The sequence below is a fragment of the Manduca sexta genome, chromosome 22, assembly GCF_014839805.1.
Source record: "Manduca sexta isolate Smith_Timp_Sample1 chromosome 22, JHU_Msex_v1.0, whole genome shotgun sequence".
Lineage (NCBI taxonomy): Eukaryota > Metazoa > Arthropoda > Insecta > Lepidoptera > Sphingidae > Manduca > Manduca sexta.
Window position 1 is genome coordinate 16,065,017 of NC_051136.1, and position 12,470 is coordinate 16,077,486.

Here is a 12,470-nt window from a genome sequence, read left to right on the forward strand (position 1 = left end):
GTTGTTGTTCCATTGCTGTTTCTTCAAGCGTTAATAGTATGGCTGACCACAAGTGTGAGGTGGTTTCACTTTCAAATGGTATTTGACACTGGTTTGGAGGTTGCGGTGCATAATGTCACTAATATAATAATATGTTACTATCCCAATACGAATAATTAAATAAAGAAAGTTCAACCAACACCCGACATAGAAAAAGAAACATCGGAGACAAAAATATATGCAACGACGTGTAGGTTTTTTTGGGGAATGCCATGGTTATCACCGGGGATACCCCGCTAATGGTGTACAGGCGATCCGTTTGGGTTGAAATAGCTAAGTACTATAATATACTTAAAGGTAGGTGGAACCAGTTGAACTTATAATATTTTCAAAAACATTTATTTTTTACAGTTTTGTTTGTTGTGTCGGAGGTTATTTAAATTTAAATATAAATGATTTCGAATTCTTTTTTTCTCCACCATGGGTCTCGATCATCACCTTCACTATCACTTACTTCATATAAGCATGCTATATGCTATAAGTTGATGAGGAGTTCATGTCCCACAGACTTCATAATGGTCCGGCATCACCTCAAGGTCGCCATAGCTTAGAAATATCATCGAAGTAAGTATGTCAAATTTTAAATCAATTGGACCTGTATATCTTGGAGAAGAGCTGATGATCTTCAAGCGCCTAAACAGGTCTTCATAAATTATAGCCTGGGACGACGAGCGCAGCGCTCTCGTTTCAGTCGTCGGAGGAGATCTCGTTGCCGGCCGTGGTCGCTTCCATGGTCGGCAGTCAGGAGGCCTGGCGTGCGGTGGCCCACTTCTGCGAGGTGGTCCTCGCAGAAGGAGAGTGCCGAGAGGGATCGAGAGAGAGGATCCCTCCCGCCGTCAGAGGAGACGAAGGAGACGCCGGGTAGACGACGACCGGCGTCTCCCGCCCTGTGGAATGGGGGCGTTTGAAGAATTCCACCACGGTATCCCCTGCCTGTCGTAAGAGGCGACTAATAGGGGCCACGAAGGGGGTCGTCGGCGGGCAGCAGGGGGCTGTCCGCCCTAGTGCATTTTTGTGCATCCTTGCACATTTTCGGTTGACCCCGGGATGGACGGCAGTCGACGGATGTAGTTGGCCTCATGCTGCCGTAGACGCCGAGGGCGTCCCGTCCGGTGCGTGGGGCTTCTGAGCCCCCATAGGAGACGGGCCGCAAGGCGGCACCGCGCAGGGCGGCTGCGGACGAATACTTAGACACTTCCGTCAGAGGAAGCCCGCAGCCGTCCCTAATGCGCCGAAGAGGGCCACCGCGGAGTTTTAGCTGGTAGGCCGTGCATAGGTTAGTTGTACTTGGGTTAGGGACTCGGCCCAGCGGTCGCCCGAAGGTCGTCAGTGAAGGGCTGGGCGGTAGTGATAAGGGACTTTCTCCGCGAAACCAAAAAAAAAGTCTTCATAAATTATAGCTAGGAACCGATATGGAGATCGAATTGGACATCTCAGTAATGCAGTCATATGGTAATAGGCAGAAGGATAAAATTTAAAAGAACTATAATCATCATCACTTCAGCCGGGAATCGTCCACTGCTGGACATAGGCCTCCCCCATTGAGCGCCACAGGGACTGGTTCTGGGCCTTCCTCATCCATCGAACTCCGGCGACCCTCACCAAGTCGTCGGTCCATCCCGTAAGGGGCCTGCCTCCGCTGCGTCTTCCGGTTCGTGGTCGCCACTCCAGAACTTTTCCGCCCCAACGGCCATCAGTTCTACGAGCTATGTGTCCTGCCCACTGCCACTTATACTATAATATAGTTATAAAATAAAATGAAAATATATGATAGCTATAAAAATCCAGAGAGGAAATAAACCCACACTCTAACTTTTCCGCAAAAAAATTATCCTATGATTGTCTGGAAAAGTTCGCTCCGCTAAGACCGCCTATTTAATAGCATATATAACAATAGATATAGTTAATAGTATGTTTGTGTGTTACTAATGTTCAATAGAGAGTTACTTATCTATCTATAATTGCGATCTTATATCTACCAGTATTTTTTATAAATATGACACACCTTTAATATTAAGTCAAAATCATTTTATTCTCGCGTGTAAATAGTAGATTACCTAGAAAATCCATTCAGCCTTGACCGAGACCGTAACAGAGGAAATACAAGCCGGCTTTTATTATGTAAACGAACAATACTTTATGCATGACTTATCAGTCATTTTGTATGACTAATGGTGTTGTTTCAGTTGACTACGGTCGACTGCCTAATGGTACATTACTTACACAGGTAATATTCGTTCCGACAGTCGTGCGGACAGTCGCGTCTCATGGTTTTGTGCCCACAAACTACAATATTTTCACGATATACAGCAGTGGCGAAGGGTCCATGTAACAGATTCATGCCGGCTCCCCATTCGTAATATTATATTAACTTAAAATTATAACGATTTGTAGACCACATTAATGCATATCAGTGCATATATGTTGTGCGTATTCTTTCGGTTTTTCTTTTCGTCCTGATATACAACTGATTTTTGAGATGAGGCAAAAGAGCGGCTACCTAAACCGTTATAGCTACAAGAAAACTTTCTTTACAGACGGTCTATCATTTTTAAAAGGTTGAACCCTATAAGCAAGAGGGTCGCTTGGCATCATTTTTTTGTTAAATAGTCCATTTTCTTGCTGTCTGTATAAAATTTTTTCAGATTTTAATATCTTCAAAAATGATGGTCGGTTTTATAAGATTTCATTATAGCTACAGTGGTTTGCTGCTCCGTGTCAAGAAATCCATCCTGTATGTATGAAATATTACCTCGATGGGGTTATCGTATTGCTGTCCGGCTGTAGTGCTGAGGTCTTGGTTTTCACACCCAGGTCGGGTAAAATAATATTGTGTTTTTTCGCTTTCACCTATGAGAATTGTGTCCGGTAAATGCCGGTAGGCTCGCTGCTTATATATATACAAACGTACCTACTACCAAATGTGGGTGTGCTAACACCTTTGCCTGCCCCTGGAGAGATAAGGCGTGATGCTATATATACAAGGTCATTTTGACATTGCGTTAATAAATGAAACCATATATTTGTCTTCATGCTTCAACTGCTTTAACCAACAATAAAAAAACATTTGTATTTTTTATCTATATCATGCACTGTATATTATATTTTAAACTGATTTTGAAAAGAGCAACACCAGAGTTCCTGCCCGTTCTTCTCTGATGAGGACTGCGTTCCGAACTGGTGGTTAAGTAAATATTGACGGAATCTAAATAATATATAACATTTTACAGGTTCCAATAAATTATTTGATTTAATGGAAATAACACTTTAATACAAATAATTTTAACCAAATATTTAAACAGATATAAGTTTCGACCAAAATTAATATTAATAAAACGTACTTTTAATTTAAACGCCCTAAGGCCACTACAAGTACACGAAGAGAATTTGTGAGAGCGGCAACACTGTACTTTCAGTCAGAAATATAACACACACCATACTTGCATTAAACTATAAACTAATTAAAAAATCTGGAAACTAAAACTGGAATTTTTGCCGAAAATATTTAATTATTCGTGGATGATTTTTTGCGCAATGTTAGCACAGGTAAAGAATATATTGTTTAATTTAGGAAAGCAATGTAAAAATGATCTTATATGTACAAAATTGATCAGTAGGTTCTCCATCCCTCTAGAATAGTAAAGTTAATATTATTTGAGTGGGAGTTTCTAGGTCAACTATGTTTAAATATTTGAACACCAATTAGAGATGATTGGTCCAACCATGATATCATAAACGTGATACTATACGTTTAAATAACATATAATAACATACTGTTTGTTCATAATTTGTAAATATTTTTTACGTCATTTTAATCTATGGACATATCGTATTAAATACTGGTAAGCAAGCAACAGCTGGTATAGGTCAATTCATTCACAATGACGCGTCCCTCCACATTTTAAGCGGGAAGCGGAGCGTGTGTTGCGCGGTGTGGCGGGGTGAGGGGTCTGATCCAAGCACTTTCTTCGACGCTATCCGTCGTAGTGTGCGTGTGCACTTATGCTGCTCATGCACACTGTATAAAGTAGTAAGGCGCGTCTTCGTGGATGAAATAATCTGTAATTATAATTACTGGGCTTATTAAATTAATACTTTTACTTTTATATTTTTAAACAAGATTCATTTTTTAAACAAGATGAACCTTCCTCACGATATTTTCCTTCACCGTTGAAACGAGCGATTATAATTAACTTCAAAAGGCAGGTGTGCTTTGAGTTTTGAACCTATCATCGTCTCGGCAGTTTGTTGCATTCCCAAGTAGGCTTCATTATCATCATCATCATCATCAGCCGCAGAATGTCCACTGCTGAACATCGGCCTCTCCCAAAGCTTTCCAGATCGCCCTATTGGAGTGAAATTAAAATCAAAGTTGAAGAATACCATCGTGAGGAAATCTACTTACCAGAGAATTAATAGACTTTAGAAGGTATGTGAAGTCTGCCAACCCGAACCAGGCCAGCGAGGTGAACTAAGGCCTAAACCTTCTCAGTTGAGGTCCGTGCTCAGCAGTTGGCAGTATATAAGGCTGGTATGATTATACAATGACCATTAATCCATTCATTCGTTTTGGGATTTGATGGGTAGTAAGTAAGTTAAGGGAGTAATATGGCCAAATCCTGGAATAGCCTGTTATACTGGACTTACTAGAGATAAAATATATAATATAATACTTTTTTAGGGAATAATACTAATTGCCTCGTTGGCGTAGTCGTATTATGGTACTTATTAATGCAGTGCTGAGATTTTTTGTTCCATTTCCAGTTCGAGCAAAGTGATATTGGGTTTGTTTGTTTTGGTATTGAGTCTGGAATTTGTGTCCAATATGAAGATAAGCTCGCCTCCTATCACATCACGGGACGGAATACGCAACGCGAAAAGTAGGTGCAATATTTGCGCATCTACCAACTTCTTCGGGGATAAAATGCGTAAGTATCTATAAGAATATAATGAATATTAATTGTAGAAATAAATTACATAAACACAATACCATTTAGAGCCCTCAAAATTCAAATTACTCGTTTCCAAAATTAATTACAAACAAAAATAATTTGAATATAATTAAACAGTTGAGAAACGTTACGTTTTGAAGTTAATTGTAAATTTAAATAAATAAGCAGATTGTGAAATTAATCCCATTCTTACCTAATCAAAACAGTTCGCATTTCTTTGTAAATGTATTAAATAAATTGGTAAAAGTGAGCCAGGGTCGTTGCACCGGCTTGTTGCATACGATCGGCAACTATCTTGAAGACGTCAGCTATTTTGCAATACTCAAAATCATTTTTTCAATGATAACATATAAACAAACATAAAAGTCTTTGGGAATTATTATATTTTATATTAAGTATATACTATAAGTATACCTGTATGTATGTAGAATGTATGTTTTATTTAATATATGTATTGTCTTATTTATTTTATATACCTACACCCACATTGTCTCATCTCTGCAAAAGGTTGACTGTTAGAAGATGCCTCAGGCATAAAGTCCACCTGTATACATTTACTACATAAAGTTTAAATAAATCAATAAATAAACATTTATCGGTAGAGTGGATTGAAGTCCACGTAGAGTGTTGCTTGATGATTATGCTCTCCTAGTCGATACAATTATGCCGGCCTGTTCGAAACGCGATCCACGTTTAATACCTACGCAGAAATGCGATCCCGGAGCGCGATATAGTTACGTGGTTCACTATGGCGGATATCACTTTGTATATGTGAACAAGAGACTACTTTGCAGATCTTGCTCGTTATTAGTGGTAAAGGAAACTGAATCACGACGAGCAAGTAGCTCGTAAAGGTACCTACTTAAAAGCTGCTACAAATCCAGGTTTTCTCCAGTCTCCTGCATGCGGGACCTGTCATTGTAATTGCTCTAAGTGATTTTTAATCGGGTTTTGCAAAGTGAAACCACTGTTTTTGATGGTAAGCGGCAGTGGCGAAGGGTGAAAATTTTCAAAAGGGAACCCGGTGAAATATTTTTTTCTACAGTTAACATAATATAATACGCTGTTCACAATAAATTAAAATCAGTAAAATATCTTAATCCTTAATAATTTCCTTCTAACATTAAAATTATGTCTAGTCTATAAATTTACAAAATAATATATTTTGAACATAGGTACCTAAAAAGTCCAACAAGAATTAATAACGCTCAAACACTAATTATACATTCAAAATTATTAAAAATATTTCGCCAATAGCTCAACATGAAGCCGTAAATTCTCGGGTTACCTGAAGTACACAGACGCGGATTTTACGTCACTTCCAAAAGATTAGACAAAGACCGCGCTGCGTGTGAAAGACAACAATATCACGAGGAAGCTATACGTGGCCGGGTTCACTTTGAACACTATAAGGCGCAAGCACTGCGCGCGAGTTACGATTTAACGAATTGATATGAACGACAGATATAATTGAAGTATTGATTTAATTTAATAAATATAAGATGACTTGTTTGAATATACTATTTTTATTCTAGTTATATTGTTATGTTTTTCTTTATTTTTAATTAATTTACAAGGTAACCCGGTAGGAATCGGCTTGTATGGACGCTTCGCCACTGGTAAGCGGATTGAAGTACAGATATAGTGTCAAATGTCGAGAGATGATCTCTCGCTAATTGAAACAATTATGCCGGCCTGACTGATAGCCTTTATCTAAGATCGATATAGATAAATGTATTAATTTAAGTATGAATGAGGTGAGGAAATTTACATTATTAAGAAAGAGAAGGTATCAAAACCGCGGCACCATTTATTTCAATATCAGCTTGTTAAACCTTTCATAATAGTTTTATTTATAGATCTTGATTTTTTATCGACTGACCAAATTACCATATCAACTTTATTAACTGTTGGGTCTAAAAATGGTTATTTATGCCAAGCATCTTAAGGTCGCTGAATATAGCAGGGTGGCATGGCAGGGAAAAGTAAGTCCAGGGGAGCGAAACGACTACAGGGGAATGGGAATGGCTCAGGGGAAAATTCTTTGACCAGATCCCTTTGATATGGCAATGTAAAATGTAAGGGAAATTCATCTTAAAGATAATTTTAAACAATACAAGATATTTAACGACAAGGTCAATTAAAGTAGTTTGATGGGCTAAGTTCTATTTTAGGAACATACATAAGGTTTTAGTTACACATTAGTTTGAGTTTGTTAATTAACCGAGCGTTTCAATGGTTTCTAGATGGCTATTGTCTCACGATATTTCTTAATTTTTTTTAAAGACACGTGCACGGCTATTTCTCCCCACTGCAATTGATGGTAAGTGGGGTGGGTTCCTATAGAATGTCGACTGATGAGAGATGATTACCCCTCCACCGTCGATGTTATTATGCCGGCCTGTTGGAACCGAATATTCAAAGGCTGATCCCGAAACGCAACGCCCTTACGTGGGCCAGTATGGTGGGTTTTAACACGGTGGTCGTTATCTGGACGGATATAATGTATATTTTACCACCAGCAAAACTTCGATGAATACTTAGTTTAAATATACAATATACTCTTTCCATTGAACAAGTAAGTAAAAAGCATTTTTATGCCGGGAAAGATTTTTATTCGAGTGATGTCGCGACACATCTAGTATAAACAAGGTGAAAAAAAATCTATACCGAATTTTAGCTCGATAGATTTATAATTCCTCATTTTTATAACAAAATTACTCGAGCTGTATAACTGGCTGGTATCATATTTTTTTTTAAAGGGGATAAACGAGGAGATTAGTCATGTGATCTTATCCCACCGCCTCCTATATACATTCTCAACACCAGAATCATGAATCGTCAATTACTAAACATTTGTTTTGGTGAAGAAACAAACGAATTCCATGATCAGATGCCTGGGTCAATGCCCATTGCTCCACGCGAACAATCGTACTGAATTATAATACAATGTGATATCTCGGGCCTTTGTTAATTCTAATCGTGGACTGTTGCGACAATGACGAGTCGGGTTACGGCATCTGACAAGTGCAATGGAGGTAGTATTTAAGTAAATAACAAGGTTAAATGTGCGAAGACAAACTAATGTACGACTGATTATAATAAACAGTTCTAATTGGTATATTTGAATGAGTAACGCAAATGCGAGTATAAAAGAATAAGCTTAGTTTGACGTGCTTACAAAATGGATTATTTTTTCGGTTATTTTGTGATAATTCGAAGATGCAAGTCGATTCATTTTAGCTGTTAATAGGTAATTTGAATATAATTTTTTTCATATATTACTAACGCCTGACAAAATGTTAGTAGCAAACGCGCAGGATTTATTTTTTTGGTCGGATTCGAAATGAAAGCCCTGGGTTTTTAATATCTACGTAAAGATATTTCGGAAGATATTAGGCTTTTGGAGTAGGGCAGGACAGATCTGGTGTGGGGCTTAGTTGTTCAGCCAGCTCGATACATCTATAGTTTACGAGCGCAGTTTACTTATCAGTAGCTCCTAGTTCCCCCTTCTCTTAAATAGGTAAGAAACACATCAAAAGAAGGCATTCTTGAGTATTTAGTTATAATATACTTTGCGTGTGTGTTGTAATAAAATGGGTTTTTCTAAGCCCCATTCAAAAACTAAACAACATAAAAGATATTAAAATATTTATCTAAATGACATTAAAACTCAATGCAATACAATCTGTTATAATGCTTATTTCCTTTTAGAACAGCTGGCAGCCTTTACACCGTCTCCGGTCAGGCTGCGGCTTTTGCAGTCCTCCCCACAATGCAACAAAGCTATTTCAAAACTTGCTAGAATAGCTGACGTAAATAGACAAAATGCTGAGAATTATGACGGACTCCGAGAAATATTGGCTTCTGTGTTCTATAATTATTAATTTTCAAATTAATGCTGCCTCTGGCAAAGTTACTTAGGATTTATTTGGTTTCTACATGAATTTAATGCAGACAGACTATCACTACCTAGTCGGGTTTGTAACTGAGTGTGTTCACACATGCACACGCTTTCGCACTTTTTTTCTCCGAAAGGGTAAATATAAAACAATACTAATATTCAATTTTCGTCAGGTGTATTCCATCTCATGACGTGATACAAACTTTAGAATCTGGATTAATACTGAAGAGAAATACCCAATATCACATTACTTGACCAGGGATTCGATGTTGAGACCTCAGGAAGTCGTATCGTGTAGGCAATACAACAACGCCATTGAGTCAGTACTATCCGATATACCATGAGATTACTTAATATATTGTCTACTAAAGTAGAAAATATTTGTTAATATCAAGTAAATTTCGTGTCCAACAATGTAGGACAATTAATTTTAATAATACATAGGCATAATGTTACTATGCACACAGTGCCTATCAATATTTTAATAGCAATATACTACACATCCAACTTTCAGCATCATTGAACTATCAGGCGGTACATTCGATTATACGATCGTCTTCATAGACATGATATTGATCATTCAACGAGTTGTTACGCAATTCAAACTTACATTGACATAATTAGGGTAATCAAAAATATTCGAAAGTTGCAAGTGCTAGGATTTTGAGTAAAGGTTTACGAAATTATTGTCTGAAGGCTATAAAATAGAGTAAAAGGATTACTGAGTATCATTTTAGTAAAACGTGTTATGTAATTGACTTAATTAATTAATCTTAAAAGGATTGCTTTATGCCCGAGAAGCTGTTTGTTGGTTATTAAATAATGAAGGTCATAGGTTTGATCGCCAATTCGAGCAAAAATTTTAATAATGTAGGTAGTAGTGGCGCTAGGTCGATATTACTCGATTCTTGCTGGCGTTCCTTTCGTAATTTGTGTAAAATATAATTGCCTAGAACGATTTCAGAACACATTTATGCAAGCACCTATATGTTGTGGTGGGTTACCTTTCGGAAAACTTCACCCGTCGCCACTGGTAGCTTCTAAAAAGGTTGTGGACCCGTTTTACGATGTCTAAGTATACCCTAATTGTCGAATATAATATAGGGCGATCAAATATAAAAGTCAAGCTCCCAAATAATACAAAAGAGCATTAGCATAAATATTTTATAGGTTAACTTGCGGATAAAATTTACTTGAACAAATAATAGTCCTTAAAAGTTAAAAATTTGGCCCGAATTAGAACATAATTTGAATTGTACACAGGGAAGATTCCCACCCCTGATAGTAAAAGAAATTCACAAAAGTACTATTACTGGCGACCTGAGTATTTCTAATCGCGTATCTTTCTATTTTTAGGTATCTATCTAAATATCATAATATGTGCCTTTGAAAATTAATTATTTATGTTTTAAGTAATGGTAATTTATTTTTAGTGTAATATATTAACATTGCTAAATTAATATAAAATATAAATCATTTAACAATAGAGTGCAAGTATTTTTAAAATCTAACCGGTATTATTAAAAATAAGCGCGTTTAAACATATATAACGTATTTTTTTTTACAAAAATAAATACGAAGGCATTCGTAGAAGTTAGGAACTACAATTTACTCTTTACACGATGATTTTGGTAGGTGAATGAACTTAAACAATGTCCCACAACTTAGTGTTAGATTATGCAAAGGGATAACTAATACAGACTACGACGTGCCTATAATCCCATTGTTACAAGGGGTGGATAGTAGACATACACGGGTTATAAGCCGATTGTGTAACAATAGCAACACGAAACATATATGTATGATAAGTTTAAGCTTAGTTTTTTATATTTGGGTGTTTGCTAGAGCCAACAAGATTGTAATGAGAGGTTTACACCACAAAGTGATTGTTAAATATGTGTAAAGAGTTCTAAAAAGAAATTGCTGGTCTAAATAAAAATATGTTTTATAAGTAAGTCCTAAACCTACATCTCAGTTCGGCTCGTGACCACGAGGCTGCAGTCTTCGAAACAGGAAAAAATTATCAAATAAAAAACCGCGATAGAATCCGAAAACAAGTTTTATTTCGATGTCTAACATTCGTGTAAACGCTAAGCAATATGCAGTCGTATTACGTTGTATAAAAAGTTTGTTCTTAAGAACCAAACTATAAAGCAATAGGCAGAAAGAGTCAATGGAGCGGATCTTAGAAGGACGAATGCATAAAATTTTCCTTCAATTGTCCGTCAGACTTAAGGAAATATAGCAGCAATTGAGGGATCTAAAATTGTTTAAATAGTTTTTTTATGAAACTAAGTATGTAAAGAAGTTGTCTGCGAAAGTCCCATTAGAGGCCAATGGTTAGAAAACACAATATTTTTGAGTTCGGCTGCATCACTTTCCCTTCGAGGACGAGTTTGAAATGTTTTATAATTCTGTTACCCATGTTAAAGATTTGCTATAATGTAAGTAATTTAAATTTTAATCTACATATTTCCCAATCAAGTATTCATACTTAAGAAGCGTTTTGATTAATTAATTATACAAAATATAAAATTTTGAAATAATGTCTAAAATAGATACAGGCATTAGCAGGATGATAGCCGGATACTAAATTTAATTTGTATTCTAAGAAGTGTTATTCTAACCCCCTTATTCATAGACGTTTTTATCGAACGACCGAGTAAGGCTGTGATAACAAGTCTGTTTCTCAGTGCTGACGGCATGGCAGTCTTCGCAGTGCGTAGACGTAGGGCCGTTGTAATTGGCTAATATTGAAATACAACAATAATAACCAATCACAACGCCCTATGTCTATTTCTCAGTGCCGTTGAGCACTGAGAAACAGGCTTGTTATCACAGCTTTACTCCGTCCTTAGATAAAAAACGTTTATGAATAAGGGGGTAAGTGTGTAAGTGCCTCTTTATTCCACGTCTTTCAATTGTATATGAATAATGTCTAGTTATGCATAGTTCGAAGTCATGGCTACATTACGGTACGCATGTCAATACCATTACATAATTTCGACTTCTGAACGACTGATTTATTAATTGTAGAATATTTTATTCAAGGTGTCTTTTCAACTGCCGATTTATAATAAAATATTAGGGTTTATGCATAGAATAAATTATAATCCGCTTAAATTGAAAAGACAAATGAAAAAACTATTTTATCTACACAAGAGTAAATTTATAATTAATGTTGCATCTTTACATGATGACTAAACAGAATTGTAGAATCTATAAATAGGATTGACTGAAAGGAAAAACATATATTATGAAATATTTACGAACTTATGCACATTGGTGTTACGGCATAGCGTGATTCTATTTTGGAGAAAATACTGTTGTGCAACATTCAAAGATAGGCGAAAATTAATTAATAAATTATTACCTATATTCGTGATATATTGCTCTTTTCCTCTTTACTTCTCACTAATCAATTTAAGCATACCGAGGCTAACCTCCGCTGCGGTCGTCATTGTGCTGGCGTCAAAGTTCTAACTAAATAAGTTATTATGAATTTATTATTAAGATTTAATAATGAGCTATAAGTATAATATCGAACTGTTAAAATAATAAAATGTCCCAATGAT